The sequence below is a fragment of the Pelophylax lessonae genome (genome assembly GCF_965119305.1).
Source record: "Pelophylax lessonae genome assembly, chromosome: 8".
NCBI classification, from domain to species: domain Eukaryota; kingdom Metazoa; phylum Chordata; class Amphibia; order Anura; family Ranidae; genus Pelophylax; species Pelophylax lessonae.
In genome coordinates this window covers 273,373,779-273,390,911 of record NC_138775.1, presented here as the reverse complement: position 1 = coordinate 273,390,911, position 17,133 = coordinate 273,373,779, and the positions used below count along the sequence as shown (strand labels likewise).

General features: G+C 46.1%; 1 protein-coding gene across 1 annotated transcript in view; it reads right to left on the bottom strand.

Moving 5' to 3' along the window:
• GNG12 (G protein subunit gamma 12) overlaps positions 1–17,133 on the bottom strand; it is a 241,301-nt gene that overhangs the window by 83,493 nt on the left and 140,675 nt on the right. The gene's annotated exons all lie outside the window — the stretch shown is intronic.

Here is a 17,133-nt window from a genome sequence, read left to right as displayed (position 1 = left end):
GAGAAAACCCCTCCGTCACTCATCATGACTCACATACGCTGCAAGCAAGATGTGTAGCAGAATACACTATATTTCAGCTATGGCTAAGACATCAGTCCTGGTATATTACACAGCGGCTGCGTCATCAGCCCCTGAGATATCGCATCCAGGCTGTCCGTAAGTCTGGGGCTCCGGAGAGCTGCCTGGCAGAGGCGGTGTGTGTGTACTCCGGGTTATTCTAATTCCCTGGCAAGCTTCTCTTTCCCACAGTTCCTGAGCAGGGGAGCCATGTGAAACGGCACGATATGCGATTTCCTCCCCTACAAGCCGCCTGCATTCCGTGCACAGACAAACAGACCGGAGGACGTCACTGCAAGACGCACTGTTTACATATTACAGACGACCAGCAAAGCCGCGCTAATATTTACTGCGGCCTCCGAAATATGACCTTTAAAAGAACATATAGCATATATTCAGTGATTTCACAGCACTTACTGGGCACACTGGGGTTCACTTTCACACTGATCTGCTGCAAAAACGCATATGCATTTTTGCTGTGATTTTACCGCATTTGCGGTGTGGTTTTTTTAACCGCTTCCGGACCGCCCACCGCCGATTTACTGCGGCAGGGCGGCCCTCCTGTGCAAACAGACGTAGGTTGGAGGTGGTGCAGGCTTGCTGGGTTTACTGGCATTCAGGCTTGGCGTTTTTTTAATTACATATTTTTTAATTACATGTAGATCTACATCGGTTGCGTGCCTGCAGCTAGGGGGCGAGCGCACGCCGCTGGCGGCGCACTCCTGCCCCCACTCGGCAGTGGGGACACCGATGCACGGGGCAGGCGGCTCCGATTGCTGCCTGACACCCATGATTGCTCCCCGCTGAGAGAGGACGGTCAGCTGTTGTAAACACAGCTGACCGTTCTTCTCTCTGGAATGATCACAGAGCTCTCTGTGGTGATTTCACAAGCCACGCCCCCCATACAGTTAGGAACACACCCCAAGGTACACATTTAACCCCTTGATCACCAACAGTGTTAACCCCTTCCCTGCCAGTGTCATTATTACAGTAACAGTGCATATTTTTAGCACTGATTACTGTAGTAATGTCACTGGTTCCCCCAAATGTGTCAAAAATGTCAGGTAGGGGTCCGATCTGTCCGCCACAATGTCGCATAAAATGACCTAAATCTTTCCCGTAGTTAGTAGACGTGATAACTTTTGCGCAAACCAATCAAAATACGCTTATTGCGATTTTTTTTAACAAAAATATGTAGCCGAAAAAAAATTGGACTAAAATGTTAAAAAATTTAGATTTTTACATTTTTTTTTTTTTTGGGAATGTTATATAGCAGAATGTGAAAAATATTGTTTTTTCTTCAGAATTGTCACTCTTTTTTGTTTAAAGCGCAAAAAATAAAAATCGCACAGGTGATCAAATACCACCAAAAGAAAGCTCTGTTTGTGGGAAAAAAAGGATGTCAATTTTATTTGTGCACAGTGTCGCACGACTGCGTAATTGTCTGTTAAAGTAACGCAGTGCAGAATTGCAAAATATGGCCTGGTCATTAACCACTTAAGCCCCGGAGGATATGGCTGCTAAACGACCAGGGAGTATTTTGCGATTCGGCACTGCGTGACTTTAATGGACAATTGCGCGGTCGTGTGACACTGTACCTAAACAAATTTGACGTCCTTTTTTTCCCACAAACAGAGCTTTCTTTTGGTGGTATTTGATCACCTGTGCGATTTTTTGATCATGACGCTATAAACAAAAAAAGAGCATCAATTTTGCAAAAATAACAATATTTTTCAAATTTTTTTAAATGAAATTCCCCAAAAAAAAATTTAAAAATCAAAATTTTTTAACATTTTCAGCCAATTTGTTTTATGCTACCTATGTTTGGTAAAAAAAAAAAAAAAAAAAAAAAAAAAAAAAAAAAAAAAAATCGCAAAAAGCGTATTTTTATTGGTTTGCGCAAAAGTTATTGCGTTTACTAACAAAGGGAAAGATTTTTGTCATTTTTGTCGTTTTTTTTTTAACGCGTAATGGCGGGGATCTGCGATTTTTTTTCCGGTACTGCGACATTGCGGCGGACAGATCGGACCCTTGACTGACATTTTTTACTTTTTTGGGGTTACCAGTGACATTTCTACAGTAATCTGTGCTATACATATGCACTGTTACTGTAAAAATACACTGGTAGTGAAGGGGTTAACTTTATTTGAGAGGGAGGGGCTGTGTGTGTCCCTAGGGGCGTGATTCTTACTGTCATTGGCTGTGGCTTGAGATGTAAGGACACTGATCAACGGTTCTACATTGTAGAACCGTGTGATCAGTGTTTTTACACCGAGGAGAATGACAGGTGGCTTGTTTACACAAGCTGCCTGACATTCTCCCTCTCCCCCGACGATCGCCGAGTGACCGGCGGACATCGGGTCCGCCGGTCACACGCACGGGGGGGGGGGTGCGCGGGAGCGCGCTCGCTCCCCAGAGCCTCACAGGCTAGCGACGTAGACCTGGAAGCTCCTGTTAATCGGGTTGCCCATAAATGTTACGCAGAAGTAGTGCAGCTGAATGGGAGAATTATTCCAACTCTGCTACTTTGGCCTTAAATTTGAAATTCCTTTTTCAATTTCCTGTAATTCTCTCTATATTGGAGTAGACTCTATAATCTGATAAGTAGGAGGAGATTAATTATGCAGAGTGGGTGGAGCTTCGGGGAAATGGGTGTGGTAATTGATAGCTGTGCTGCAAAGTGTCCCTGGAAATGTTTTTTAAATGTTGGCAACTATGATATATGTATGTATGTGATCATCCCTCCTTTGTGACCTTGAAAGTCCTACTTTTCTAGATATTTGGTTGTTTAATATTCAAATTGGATGATGGCCAACAGTACTCGGTATTTTCTATGATCGCTTTGTAAACGGTTGTTGCCATAGAAATACCTGAAATAAATATGTGATCCCCCCAATTTATATTTCCCATTGATCTTGGAGTTTAGCTGAGTGTGTGATGTGTGAACTCCAATCTACATTGTGGCCCAGGTTAGTAACACAGATAGTAAGCAGCAGTAATCTGGTGTAATGTCCCAGTAAGAGATTTTATGATCTGTTACATCATTGCTAAGATTCCCCCTTCCAGATCACTGGCACAAAGGTCAGATTTCTTCATATTGCAGCAGATCGGTCACATGAGTGCTGACATTTCCCCGTCTGTCTCCTGACGCTCAGTCACATTGGATCTGTAGTACATCCCACCACGAAGCTCCAACAAAGCAGGCTCAATGACATTCCTACATTGCTCAGCGCTGACAGCGCTCTACATACATCTATTTATCAACAGAGGCTGATGAAAACCGGAAACTTGTTTATAGAAAACATCCACGTGCCTACACCCAACGCTGGAATCATTTCCACACACAGCCGTGCAATTCACCTACAACCAGGGATGAATATATCAATATAGTGTGTATGGATAAAAAAAAAAAAAAAAAAAATGGATAAAAAAAAAATGGATAAAAAAAAATGGATAAAAAAAATGGATAAAAAAAAAAAAATTGATAAAAAAATGGATAAAAAAATGGATAAAAAAAATAATGGATAAAAAAAAAAAAATGGAAAAAAAAAAAAATGGATAAAAAAAAAAAAAAAAAAAAAAAATATATAGTGTGTTCCAAGCAGAATACGTTTAATTTCCGATTCACACCAATGTAATGCAGGAAACCCTGAGAATCAGTTCCGGTTCCCGCATCGCACCAGAATCCCACACTGAGATCTGCAAACCGCTGGGGGTGTCAATGTAAAGTTATTAACACCCCCAGATTGGTTCGCAGCTCAAAATGCAAGCTGTGAAATGGTGCAGGAATCATATCGCATAGGTGTGAACACCCATGCTATCCGATTCCAGTGCGACCCAAAAAAAAAGGGTCCTGCACCATTTTGGTGGGAATGCAATGCAATTTCAGCTATACATTTTCTATGGCGGAAATCGAATCGAACAGACATGCGGTGCGATGCGAACTGCACAGCAATGTGGTGCGAATCATATGCGATGTCTGGCATCGCACTAGTGTAAATCGGTGTTCTATCAAAATACCACTACCTATCAGATTCTGCAACCGGAAGTGACATACAGACCAGAACAACTTGCTGCGCATGCGCCATGCGTTCCAACATGGCCGCTTTGCGTTCCAATAGGTTTCCTAATGTGAAAGAACATGGAGCAGAGGTGGACATCTTCTTACACCCATGCAAGTCTTGAATTTTACATTTATTTTAGCAGTAAACTCTCCTTATATACTGAATCACAGTATTGCATTTCTATTATTATTGTATTCTAGTAAATATAGAGAGAAACTTGCAGGTAGAAGGTGGTGACGGCCATCTTGGTACACCCGACACTGCTCAGCGCCAAACTGATTATATAGTGAAATAGACTATTTGACTCGGTGGCGGTGAAATAGTCTATTCCTATATATAAGGTGAATTTACTGCTAAAATGAATGTAAAGTTCAAGACTTGCGTGGGTGTAAGAAGATGTCTGCCTCTGCTTCTCATTCTGTCACATTAGGAAACCTATTGGAACGCATAGCAGCCATGTTGAAACGCATGGCGCATGCGCAGTAAGTTCTCCTCGTCCAAACGTCACTTCCAGTTGCAGAATCTGATAGGTAGCCGTATTCTGATAGAACACCGGCACTAAAGCTGTACTCTGGGATAAGAGAGCAATTTGGGGGGGGGGGGGTTGTTTTGGTGATTTACTAAAACTAGAGAGTGTAAAATCTGGTGCAACTCTGCATAGAAACCAATCAGCTTTGAGACATTTTTTTTTTTTGTAAAAGCCTAACTGAACAAACTGAAGTTAGAAGCTGATTGGCCACTAGGCACAGCTGCACCATATTTTACATGCTCTAGTATTGGTAAATCAACCCCACTGTCTACATGCATTCGTTATGTGTATTCTTCTTGAATCTCGGTGAGCTTTGTGTATTTCTTCCAGATCTGTGCAGTAATCCAGTGTGAGACTTTCCCTCTGTACAGGAGCTTCCTGTAATAAAGACCGCTCACTGCTGCTCTTTTTCCTTGTGACGGGTGACCGGTCTGGTCTCCACCCTCTCCTGTAGGTTCTGCAGACAGCCTGTAAAGGGAGGGGCCAGCTGGGACCCTCCCACAGCTTGACTTGCAGCACAGTGATGATGTCACTGCTATTTTTAGAGGGTAATATCTTGCTTTGTAAAGGGATTCTACACAAATATTTGATTTATATCTTTTGCTGTTGTCAAGGAATTTATTTAAATGAAAATTTTGCACCTGGAGGGAAAAGTATTATTTGTTCAGTTCAATTTTTTTTCAATCAGTTCTGCAAATATTTAAATCCAGGACTCCCCATAGAATACAGTATAGTCATCTATCCGGCAGCTCATTTCTCTTCCCTCTCTCTCCTCTATTCAAGTACTGAAAGTGGTTCTAAAGCCTTAATACATTAAAGTTATTGTAAAGTCTATTTTTTTTCTATTAAAATAACAAACTATATACTTCCCTCCTCTGGGCAGTTGGTTTTGTACAGGGCAGCCCAGATCCTCCTCTTCTGGGATCCCTGGCTGGAGCTCCTGACCCCTCCCTCCTGTTGAGTGCCCCCACAGCAAGCAGCTTGCTATGGGGGCACCCGAGCCAAGCTGCAGCTCCGTGTGTCCATTCAGACATGGAGCTGCCGTTCAGCCCCGCCCCTTCTCTCTCCTGATTGGCTAACTGGGTTTGATTGACAGCAGCTGGAGACAATGGTGCCACTTGTGTGTCTCAGCCAGGAGAGGGAGTCCTGGAAGGTTGAGGCCCTCGTGGACATCGCTGGATAGAGAGGGGGCTCAGTTAAGTACTAATGGGACTGCTGCACACAGAAGGCTTTTTATTTCATGCATAACAATAATAAAAAAAAAATCTTCTGACTTTACAACCCCTTTAATTTAACAAACATTTTATGCCAGGGAACCCCCCCAGCCCATCCTTATACCTGAGCCCGATATTTATCCAGTGCTGGCACGGAAGCAGAGGCTCTCCCCCTCCTCACTGGGCAGCCAATGGCTCCCACTACGGTTAATTCAATTCTGTGACAAGGGAGCATGGGCAGCCGCACTGTCTGTGTCTATAGATGCAGATAGGGCTGCTTGGAAGCAAGCCTGCCGGAGTGCCCTCATAGAAAGCGGCTTTCTATAGGGGCCCTTGCTGAAGAGAAGGAGCCAGGAGCGTCGGCAGGGGGCACCAAGTGGAGGACTGGGGCTGCCCTTTGCAAAACCACTACACAGGGCAAGCAAGTATAACGTGATTGTTATTTTAATATTAATATAAAAATAAAAAAAAAGTCATTAGCTTTACATTCACTTGAAGCCTCGTATGCATTGCACACTGTTGGCTGCCTGTGTCCCCTGCGGTGCACAGGACTCGGCAGTGATACAGGGGACAGAGGACGGTTTTGTAGCATGCATGCAGGGTAGGGGCATCTGACACAAGTGTTGAATTCCATTGGTTTGGAGTCTCTAGAGCTGGAATGGATGAGGGGTAGGAGACCTTCCACCCCTATGTAGCTAACTAATCTCATCAGCACTGCCTGATATACAGACAAGCGCAAATGACTGGAGGGGGGAGGGGGGGGGACACTCTTTTTAAAGTACTGCTTGAAAGGATTGCAGTCTCCTGTTTCATGACTTTGTCTTTGAAACACTGGTGCTTATTTAGCGTCTACATATTTACAGGCAAATAGTTTATGACGTATGCAAATTCTGTTTCTTGTTGATCTTTTAGATTCTAAAGAATCCCTGCAGTCTTTAATGCTGTGAAACACACACAATGCACATGGTAGTCAGAGACCATGTTAAAGAGGAATGTTCCCCCCCCATAGATTATACAATTTCCTTTCCTACCACCCAAATTGCTGGATTCCCCCAGCAACACAGTCAATGCTAATGTAGGAATCTGTCTTGCAGTGCTATTGTGCAGTGGGGAGCTTTACCTGCTGGCAGAACATAATGATCACTGCTGGCAGAACATAATGATCACTGCTGACAGCTATGGCCGCCAGCAGTAATTGCATGGAAAAAATCTGAGAGGCTGCAGGTACTGAAGTCAATCAATGGATAGACTGCAGCACAATCAGCCTGCCCACAGATGGATCAAATCCCAGCTGGTCCCTGCTGAATCAGCCGAGATTCTAACCATCTTTGGCCAGCATAAGGGGGTATTTTGGAGTGAAAGAGTAACTCCACTTTTGTTGAGAATCAGACATTTCCCTCTGGGTGATCGCTGTACATTGCAGGGATTCTACCGTTGTTGCAGATTACGACCTTTTATTATTCCAAAGGAGTAACGATCTGCTTGTCTGTGTCCATGTGGACAGTGAATCTAATTGAAGTGGTTTCATAATGATCAATCGGCTGATGTAATGAGGAAAGTGGCTGGGCCTGTATCCCTTTAGATGTGTTCCTATTGGGAGTATCTCACCAAAAATGATATTTTTGTTGCAGGGGATGCCAAAATTCTGACTTGTATCTTAGTGAAGACTTCTGGGAAAATCAGTGAGCCAATCACACAAGCAGGAGATAATGTTTCTGGGGGGGGGGGGGGGCGTTTTGTATACATTCTGTGTACAGAAAGCCTCAAGGTTGCCATATTGAATTGCACAGAAAATTACAGCGGCTGCAGAGCGAAAAGAAAGGGTTCTTTTTAAGAACATTTGATTACAATATAACTTGAGTCACAATTGTATACGCTCTGTTATTTTATTTATTTGCAATTGTTTTTCCCCCCACTAAAGTGGAGATCACCTTGAAGGCTTGCTTAAAGTGATTAAGTCTCACTTTTTTTCAATAAAAAAAACAAACATGTTATACTTACCTTCACTGTGCCGTGGATTTGCACAGAGCAGCATGGATCCTCCTCCTCTCTGGTCCCTCTTCGGTGCCCTGTGCCCCTCCCTCCTGTTGAGTGCCCCCACAGAAAGCAGCTTGCTATGGGGGCACCCCCCCTCTCTCTCCTAATTGGCTGACTTACTTTGACTGACAGCAGCGGGAGCCAATGGCGCTGCTGCTGTGTCTCAGCCAATCAGCAGGCAGAGTCTTGTGGACATCGCTGGACATAGATGGGGCTCAGGTAAGTATTAGGGGGGCTGCTGCACACAGAAGGCTTTTTATTTTAATGCATACATATAAAAAAAACCTTCTGACTTTACAACTCCTTTACAGAAGAAGTAAACTCTTCCTTTTTTTTCCCCCCTGCAAAGTAAATGCATAATCTGCTAGTATGCATTGCATACTAGCACATTATGTGACACTTACCTGCAACGAAGCATGTGTTGTCCCTCCTGCCGGCTGCATCCATTTTCCCCTGTCTTCCTTCTGGTCTGCGGACTCCAGCTGTATTACCGGAGCCGCGTGACGTCACTACTGCACATGCGTGGGAGCCGCCGGTCACGGCACAGGGCTCTTAAGAAACGGCATGGGCGGCCGTTTCTTCAGAGCGCATGCGCTGATGACATCATCGGCTGCATGCACTATAAATATCTCCTAAACAGTGCAAGTTTAGGAGATATTTACAGTACCTCTAGGTAAGCCTTATTTTAGGCTTACCTATAGGTAAAAGTCCTCAAAGTGGGTTTACAACCACTGTAAGTCTACATTTCCAATATTGCGACCCCAAAGTCACGCAATTTACAGTGCGACTTTGGAGTGCAGCTTTGATCCAACTTTACACTCTCTGGACCAAAGTCACATCAAAGTGGTGCAGGCACCTTTTCAAAGTCGCATAGATTAGAATGGGTGCTATTGAAATCAATGGGCTGTGACTTTATGTGTCCAAAGTCGCATGACAAGTCGCACTAGTGGAAACGTAGACTAAACTTTATTTAGGATGTAAATGATATGATGGAGTTGAGAACAATTCTCTTATTAATGGCAAGGTCTAATTTGGTAATCTTGACCTTTACCCCACTGAGGTGTAAGTTTTAAATGTATTTCCATGTAAAAAAAAGAGGAGGAAAGAAAGCAGGAGGGGTGAGCAATGTGAATGACACGAACACAGGTGTGGGTGCAATGCAGAGCCTGCCTCTATCGTCACACAGAAACCTTTTATTGTTACCAACAAACCACACGCCAAATTTCGGCAGCAGGTAACTCGGTACTAAGAGTAGGTGGACTGTGAAACTTGGCAGCACAAATCTGCTTCTTGGCACTCGGCGGCCCGCAATGTTTACCCGACATCCCAGCAGTGGCACGCCCTGCCAACCGCACGCAATGTCACTCTGCTCTGCACATACCAGACGGCAGATTATATGAAAATTGGGAGACTTGCCCACACACCCATCTGGGCTTTGTGGGGGACAATATTCCATACATGGAATGCAAATATTGGCTGGATACCATAGAGAATGGATGATCTCTAAAACACTAAATCATGTCATACGAGTCATTTAATCTCTGCTACAAGTCACTAATAACCGTGATTAACAGCCATTTGTAATTAGAGATCTGATCGCTAGAGCTGCTGCCGATTTGTTGCTGCTGCAAGCTTCTTTCTTTTTTTTTTTTTAGTATTTTTATTGAGAAAATTTTGAAAACAAGTACAAAAGTAAATCCCAAAAGGGACATTTCAAACAACAGTAGAAATTAGGAAAAAAATAATTATCGGCAAAGCCGATATATCGAGGGCCGATCTGCACTTTCCCCAATATACCGAAATCGGCCCCTGAGGTTACCGATATTGCTGATATTTCGGGAAAGTGCTTGTACCGGAATGATGCATGCAGCTAGAGGCATCACCCTGGTACCGGCGTCCATAGCTGACAGACAGCTGTCTTGTAATGACAACCGATGCGGCTGAGAAGCCGCTCTGCTGTCATTACAAGGAGTGGGAGGGGACGTCCCTCCCCCCTACCGCCGCCTTCCGTGGCTCGCGCGGGTCTCCCGTCCCACTGGGAGACCTGGGCAACCATCCTGCACGGCCGCCGAAGAGAAGACCCGATCATAGCCACATTCGGCTCTGATCAGGTCTCCATGTAAAAACCCGGAAGTGATGTCATGTGATGAGTGACGCGTTTCCGAGCGTGCGCAGTAGCCTCACAGGGCGTGCACGCTTCTTTCTCAAGTGCAGAGGCCACTGCACTTGAGAAAGGAGCGTGCAAGCCCTGTGAGGCTACTGCGCACACTCGGAAACGCGTTGTGCTGCTGGATCTGTCACGCTGGGCTCTCCTATCTGTCGGCGCCGGATGTACTGAGGAGCAGGGTGCCCTCCTGAAGCCGCCAGCCATCCTACCCAACGGTCTCTCGGCTCACCAGGTGTCTCCCTGAGGAACAGAACACCTTCCTGAAGGCGCCGGCCATCCTACTATCTGGTCTCTTGGCCCTCCAGACATCTCCCTCCTTCACCATCCCCTGCAACACCTCTTGGAGCCACAACATCCAGCCGTGGACCCCTGTGTTCCTGCAGACCACCTAACAGATGAGCTATTTTATACGGTTTTAAATGTGAGCAGTTTTCCATGACCTGCCTTACCCTTTTAATTAAACTGATAACACTTAGGCTCCATTCACACTACCGCAGCACGACTTCGGGGGCGACCTGTGAAGTCCCGTGCACCGCGACTTCGGCACGACTTGCACGGACTTCATATAATGAATGTCTATGCAAGTCGCTCCGGGGTCGCCCCGAAGTAGTACAGGACCCTTTTTCTAAGTCGGAGCGACTTGTGTCGCTCCTATTAGAACGGGTCCTGTAGCACTGCAAGGACCGCGACTTGTCAGGCTGACAAGTCGCCTGACAAGTCGCGGTAGTGTGAATGGAGCCTTAGAGGTGCTCTGCCTTTTGTTTTTATTTCCACTTTCAGAGCTGACTTCCCTCGGCAGCTGAGCTGGCCCTGAGTGTCATCTATTTCAGCCATCAACTACACCAGACTAATGACTATACATGAACTGCATACCCCTCGATGCTATATAGGTATGTGTGATGCACCAACTCCTATCCTGCTTGTTCAAGAAACCCCTATAAATCACCTTATTATCCCTTAGGCCAGCCATTCTGTGGATGATTGACCTCCTGTCTGATGGTGCCTGCATTGATCCAGTTCTAACACCACTTGGCAAATGCGTCACATGCCTGACGAAGGGGTTCTGCGTGACACCGAAACATTGCACCTATCGTGACGTGATCCTTTTGCAATAAAACGTTTCTTCGGACTGCTGTGCAAGATCCATGGTGTGCTGACGAATAGGTTTGTATCTAATAGAACTGCAATCACCTACATAATGAGAATGGAATACGTAACTTGTGAATATGTAACCTGTGTGTATCTGGCTCTGATACCAACCAGTGCCTCACAGCACGTCCCTGGTGGGTAACGTACCCTTACCCTTGCAGTGGGGAGGGGACCCCATCCAAGGGTAAATGTATTTCATCCTTGGAGTTTAGCTTTATATCCAGTTATTGATTTTGTCATTAGTATCCCACATGGCACAGTATTGTACAGCTTAACCACCCTTACCGTAATCAGCTCGACAGACGGTAAAATCTTCAGCCTTCACCATCAGCTGATGTTAGTAAATCCTTTTCCAGCAGATGCAATAAGCTAAGTGTTTGCCCCTTGCTTCTGGATAGCCGTATACTTATTAAATTAGATCAGCCTTATGTGTGTTTTTTTTCCGTCAATTGAAGTGTTACTAAATCTACAACCATTAAATCAGTCTGTATATGCAGTAAAGCATGCTTGTTATACTCACTATGGAACCTAAGGGGTTAATCCCTGCACTATGTAAAAAGGCTTTTTGACCCTGTCTTCTCTGATTCACCCCTTCTTCCACTGTCCCCAATCCATCTCCTGACAAGACTGAGCCTTGGGGGCACTCTGCACATGCTCAGTTTGGCGTATATGGCTAGAGATTTTTTTTTTTCTTAGGAGGGTGCATGTGATCAGCACAGGGCCAATCGGCACTGTCCAGACAGAGGGCCAGGGGTCCTGCAGCCTCATAGGACAGTCATAGGAGAATGAAAACTCCTGCTACAAGCTTTAACCAGACACTGATAGAAGTCACAAGACTGCTATATACTGCTGATGGGAAAAGGTATTTAGCAGTTTATAGTCACTAAAATAAATGCCGTTCTGTGTACTGCAAGAGACCAGATATAGTGAATGCAGGTCTCTGTAGTAAGAGCGGGCGCCATTTCTGACCACCTTTGAAAAATGCTATTTTCCTGGCTTCCTCTGGCACAAGTGTGATCTGAACTAGAGAACACCCCATCGGTATGCTTGTTCTGGGACGTATAAACCCACAGCGTATGCATGAAAGCCAGAAAAATAGCATTATTAGAGGAGGAAGTCAGGACAATCTCAATGCAGAATTATTTTGGACAAGACCAGTTTTATTAATCCAATCATCACTGGAAAAAACTTCTAGTGGTGCAGCTGCCCATCAGCTCACCTCTGAACCCCCATCCTGCCCCCTACATTCCCTATACTAACTTACAAGTTATTTATGAAGGGGGATTTCTATTTTTTTCTACATCCCAAGTTCGCTTATGCAGCTGCTGCCTGAGCTGTAAAACTCACCTCCTCCCCATAGAAGAATTAGGCCATCTTATTATGTGTCCTAGAATTACATGTGATATAAGCATCATATAAGAGCGCTGTGAATGCATGGAGCATAATGCCCCGTTCACCCCTCAGCAACGCCAAGCGATGCTGCCATGTTGCATTTTTTTTCTTGGCATGTTTTTTGGAACGGCATCATTGAATTTAAATACGCCTCAAAAAACGCACCAAAGAAGCTCATGTACCAGTTTAGGCACTGAGCCAGGTGCGATTGGCGTTCCGTGTTTTGCTGTGATTTTTGTGCATTTTGTGGAATGACATTTATATTGGCGTGACACTCTAGGCCACAGGTGTCAAACACAAGGCCCGCGGACCGAATGCGCCCCCCCAGGCCATTTCATGTATCCCTCGCACCTCTCCTGCAGCTGTGCCACCCCCCTTGTCTCTTTATTCGGCAGCAGAGGACAGAACTCCTTTGCAAGATCCTGCACTCCTCTGCGCAGCTGCAGAAAGGCTCGTCTTTGCCCCCCCCCCCTTCGCAGCAGTCCACATCAGAGAGGAGGGCAGAACTCCTCCTACAGATCCTGCGCCTCTCTGTGCAGCTGCACCACCACCTTGCCTTTGCCTCCCCTGGTCTTAGCATTTAGCAGACTCTGGAAGGTGACTCCAGCCCTCCTCTGGTTCTCCTCCAGACCCTGCAATTCTTCCCAGACCCACCTAAATCTTTTTCCTGGCAGCAGCACAAGGTAAGGGGGTGCATTGTGATGGAAGGAAGGGTGGGTGACTCTTGACTTCTGATGGTGGGGGGCTCTTGACATCTCATGTAAGGGTAAAAGGGGGCGTGAGGTGCTCTGAAAATCGAATCTTACAGATATAACCGGCCCTTTGAGGGGAACCATAATGCTGATGCGGCCCGCTATTTAATTTAGTTTGACACCCCTGCTCTAGGCCAGTATTTCTCAACCTTTTTTTCAGTCAAGGCACCCTTAAAAGTTATGGACAATCTCGAGGCACCCCATTCTAAAATGTAAAAACTATTCTAATAGTTTTGCATAACGCAGCAACATCCACACATGTAGGACACCCAACGTTAGAGGTGATTTATTCTTCCAAAGCAAATACACTTTTGCAAACTGGTACTGACTAGTATTCCAATGTTTCTCTTCTCCCCCAGTTTTCCCAATCACTCAGCTAAGATTCCCTCAAATGCTGATAAAGAGGGGCAGGGGAAGGTCAAACAAGGATCCTATGGAGGCAACGGACATCCTCCTTATCAACCGGTGATGCCATTAGTCATTAGGATGCTGGAGGCTAGAAGGTTTTAATGGTGCACAATGAAAACCTGTGGTTTTGTGTAACGAACCTAGAGATGGAGTCGGTTGGGAAACCAGGAGTCTCTAGAGATGGAGCCGGTTGGGAACCAGGAGTCTCTAGAGATGGAGCCGGTTGGGAACCAGGAGTCTCTAGAGATGGAGCCGGTTGGGAACCAGGAGTCTCTAGAGATGGAGCCGGTTGGGAACCAGGAGTCTCTAGAGATGGAGCCGGTTGGGAACCAGGAGTCTCTAGAGATGGAGCCGGTTGGGAACCAGGAGTCTCTAGAGACGGAGCCGGTTGGGAACCAGGAGTCTCTAGAGACGGAGCCAGTTGGGAACCAGGAGTCTCTAGAGACGGAGCCAGTTGGGAACCAGGAGTCTCTAGAGACGGAGCCGGTTGGGAACCAGGAGTCTCTAGAGACGGAGCCGGTTGGGAACCAGGAGTCTCTAGAGATGGAGCCAGTTGGGAACCAGGAGTCTCTAGAGATGGAGCCAGTTGGGAACCAGGAGTCTCTAGAGACGGAGCCAGTTGGGAACCAGGAGTCTCTAGAGACGGAGCCAGTTGGGAACCAGGAGTCTCTAGAGACGGAGCCAGTTGGGAACCAGGAGTCTCTAGAGACGGAGCCAGTTGGGAACCAGGAGTCTCTAGAGACGGAGCCAGTTGGGAACCAGGAGTCTCTAGAGACGGAGCCGGTTGGGAACCAGGAGTCTCTAGAGACGGAGCCAGTTGGGAACCAGGAGTCTCTAGAGACGGAGCCAGTTGGGAACCAGGAGTCTCTAGAGATGGAGCCAGTTGGGAACCAGGAGTCTCTAGAGATGGAGCCAGTTGGGAACCAGGAGTCTCTAGAGATGGAGCCAGTTGGGAACCAGGAGTCTCTAGAGATGGAGCAAGTTGGGAACTAGGAGTCTCTAGAGATGGAGCCGGTTGGGAACCAGGAGTCTCTAGAATTGGAGCCGGTTGGGAACCAGGAGTCTCTAGAGACGGAGCCGGTTGGGAACCAGGAGTCTCTAGAGACGGAGCCGGTTGGGAACCAGGAGTCTCTAGAGACGGAGCCGGTTGGGAACCAGGAGTCTCTAGAGACGGAGCCGGTTGGGAACCAGGAGTCTCTAGAGACGGAGCCGGTTGGGAACCAGGAGTCTCTAGAGACGGAGCCGGTTGGGAACCAGGAGTCTCTAGAGATGGAGCCGGTTGGGAACCAGGAGTCTCTAGAGATGGAGCCGGTTGGGAACCAGGAGTCTCTAGAGATGGAGCCAGTTGGGAACCAGGAGTCTCTAGAGATGGAGCCAGTTGGGAACCAGGAGTCTCTAGAGATGGACCAAGTTGGAAACCAGGAGTCTCTAGAGATGGAGCCAGTTGGGAACCAGGAGTCTCTAGAGATGGAGCCAGTTGGGAACCAGGGGTCTCTAGAGATGGAGCCGGTTGGGAACCAGGAGTCTCTAGAGATGGAGCCGGTTGGGAACCAGGAGTCTCTAGAATTGGAGACGGTTGGGAACCAGGAGTCTCTAGAGATGGAGCAAGTTGGGAACCAGGAGTCTCTAGAGATGGAGCAAGTTGGGAACCAGGAGTCTCTAGAGATGGAGCAAGTTGGAAACCAGGAGTCTCTAGAAATGGAGCCGGTTGGGAACCAGGAGTCTCTAGAGATGGAGCCAGTTGGGAACCAGGAGTCTCTAGAGATGGAGCCAGTTGGGAACCAGGAGTCTCTAGAGATGGAGCCGGTTGGGAACCAGGAGTCTCTAGAGATGGAGCCAGTTGGGAACCAGGAGTCTCTAGAATTGGAGCCGGTTGGAAACCAGGAGTCTCTAGAGATGGAGCCAGTTGGGAACCAGGAGTCTCTAGAGATGGAGCCAGTTGGGAACCAGGAGTCTCTAGAAATGGAGCCAGTTGGGAACCAGGAGTCTCTAGAAATGGAGCAGGTTGGGAACCAGGAGTCTCTAGAATTGGAGCCGGTTGGGAACCAGGAGTCTCTAGAATTGGAGCCGGTTGGGAACCAGGAGTCTCTAGAGATGGAGCAAGTTGGGAACCAGGAGTCTCTAGAGATGGAGCAAGTTGGGAACCAGGAGTCTCTAGAGATGGAGCAAGTTGGAAAGCTGCATATGACTGCATGCTTATTAGATGCAATGAACATAAAACCTCCCAGAGAGCAGCTCTTCCAGGAAAGAAAACTTCTCTCTGCTGTGAAAAAAATGATCTCAAGTGAAAAGTAGAAAAAGGCCAGAAAAATGACATGTCATATTTACATATTCACAACGATTCATGGATAGCCGTTATCTAAACAATCACTATAAAGTCCCACGTGTCACCCTTTCCAGTGACGCCATCAGATAATCTGCACTACAATACATAGCGGAAGTGATAAATCCCTCCAGGATCTGGTGTAGCTGGCACAGAGAAGAAAAAGAAAATCATTAAACAGACCATTGGCAGACAACTCCAAAACGTAAAGTGATTGTAACCCTCAGACACAAAATTTGAACAAAGCATATCCCTCTATAGTGTTTACTTGTCCCGGTACAGAGCACCAAGTGTCATTTCTGTCTGCTGCTTCCTTCCTCTGCTATCACCATGAGTCACCTCATGACACCAAGAGAAAAAAAGGGGACAGGGGAGGAAGCTCCAGTACACAGCCTGTGATTTAGGCTCCATTCACACCTGAGTGTATTTCAGCTCGTAAAATGCTCATCTCTGAAGTCTCAAAACGCCAAACAAGCAAAATCCCATTCATTTCAATGGCCCCTGTTCACATCTGAGCATTTTGTCTCCAGAAGAAAAATGCCTAAAGCTCAAAAAAGCACACGAGCTTCTTTTTTGGTTGATTACAAGCGTTTTTGTTAGATGTCAATGCCTTCCTCCAAACACCTGCAAAAAATACCTGAAAAAAGCCCAAAAAACGCCTGAAAATGATACGCTCAGGTGTGAATGGAGCCTGAGCGTATCATTTTCAGGCGTTTATTTTGGGTTTTTTTTTTCAGGCATTTTTTGCGTTTTTTTTCCCAGGTGTTTGGAGGCAGCCATTGACATCTAACAAACCCCCCCCCCCCCCCCGCGTCAGTTAGTGTCAGATTGACTGCTGCACTATCGCAGTCGCATTATCAGTCCCTGATCCCCACCATTAGTAGTATATTAAAAAAAAAAAATAATAATATTACAGTATATATACACTAAAGTTTGTAGGCGCTATAACTTTCAAACAAACCAATCAATATAAACTTTTTAGCAAAAACTTGTAGCAGAATACATTTTGGCTAGAATTTAAAGAGAATTTTTTTTTGGCGT